We start from the raw sequence: 1,861 nt of genomic DNA, 5'->3' as shown, positions 1-1,861 counted from the left end.
TCCCTAGAAAATCTTTTTAAAAAAATATAATAGGGGCAGCTAGGTGGCGCAGTGGATAGAGCACTGGCCCTGGAGTCAGGAGTACCTGGGTTCAAATCCGACCTCAGACACTTAACACTTACTAGCTGTGTGACCCTGGGCAAGTCACTTAACCCCAATTGCCTCACTAAAAAAAAATTAATAATAATATAATAGACTGGGTAATCCCAATCTGAAGCAAACTGCATATAATGTCATGCTTTCTCTTTGATGTCAAATTTATAATACAAATAATAATGTATAATATAATATTCATAAAACAGGCACAAATTTCATTATTTAACTTAAAACTGTTGGGAAAATGAAATAGCTGTTAGCCGAAAAAATGGGAATAAACCTATATCTACCAATATATACAACAATTAATTCCTAATAGATGAACAATATAATTATTTTTAAATCACTTTTAAAAATACTCAAATGCCATATTCTTTACAACTGTAGAAAAGTAAGATATTCTTAGTCATCCATAACTTGGAAAAATTTTGAGACAAAACATATGAATTTTATCATTTAAAAAAATGTTTAAACTTTTACACAAATAAAAAATGCATACAAATTTAAAAAGAAATTGAGGGGGGCAGCTAGGTGGTGCAGTGGATAGAGCACTGGCCCTGGAGTCAGGAGGACCTGAGTTCAAATCCGGCCTTAGACACTTGACACTTACTAGCTGTGTGACCCTGGGCAAGTCACTTAACCCTCATTGCCCCACAAAAAAAAATGCTTATTGAATGAATGAATATCTAGAGTTATCTTAGTTTGCATTTTTATAATTAGACAACTTTAATTTTTAGAAATGGAGCTCTTAATTTGTTTCCTCTGTTAAGACTGTTCATATCTTTTGACTGTTTGTCTATTGAAGAATAATTATTACCTTTAGCAATTTTTAATAGATTTTTGAGTGTTTGAGTTTCATCAGAAATGTTAATTGCAAAACTGTTTTTCTCAAGTTGTTGCTTTTCATAGGCCATCTCCCTTATGCCTGGAATACACTACACCACCTTTTATAGACTTCTTAGCTTCCTTTAAGGCCACCTCTACAAGGCTCATCATGATCTCCCCAGCTACCAGGAACCTCTCTCCCAAAATTTAATTTGTATTTACTTTTCTTTGTTCATATTTATCTATAGTATAATGTGAACACCTTGAGGTCAGGCAATATTTTGCTTTTTTGCTGTCTCCTAGAGGCAGCTAGGTGGCGCAGTGGATAGAGCACCGGTCCTGGAGTCGGGAGTACCTGAGTTCAAATCTGTCCTCAGACACTTAACGCGTACTAACTGTGTGACCTTGGGCAAGTCACTTAACCTCAATTGCCTCACTAAAAAAAAATGCATGTTGAATTAATTAATCTCTGAATTGTTTTAATTTGAATTTTTCTGATCAGACAATGTGAACTTTTAAAAATGTGCTTTTTAACAATTTGTGTTTGTTCTTTCAAGACTGTTTAGACCTTTTGATCACTTATGTATTGAAGAACAACTCTTACTCTTAGCAATTTATGCCAATTTCTTATAGATTTTGGATGTTCAAATTTTATCAGAAATGTTTACTGCAAAGATGTGTTCCTCAATTTCTTTCTTTCTTTCTTTTTGGTGAGGCAATCAGGGTTAAGTGACTTGCCCAGGGTTACACAGCCAGTAAGTGTCAAGTGTCTGAGGCCGGATTTGAACTCAGGTCCTCCTGACTCCAGGGCCTCAGTATAATAAAGTAGTATTTATCTACACCCAAAAGCAAACATTATATATAATGGACAAAAGCTAGAGAACTTTTCAATAAGATCAAGCATAAAACAATAATACTAGAGAAGGAAATGGTAAACCAC

This window comes from Dromiciops gliroides, chromosome 2 (genome assembly GCF_019393635.1).
Source record: "Dromiciops gliroides isolate mDroGli1 chromosome 2, mDroGli1.pri, whole genome shotgun sequence".
Taxonomy (NCBI): domain Eukaryota; kingdom Metazoa; phylum Chordata; class Mammalia; order Microbiotheria; family Microbiotheriidae; genus Dromiciops; species Dromiciops gliroides.
This window is presented reverse-complemented; position numbering follows the sequence as displayed.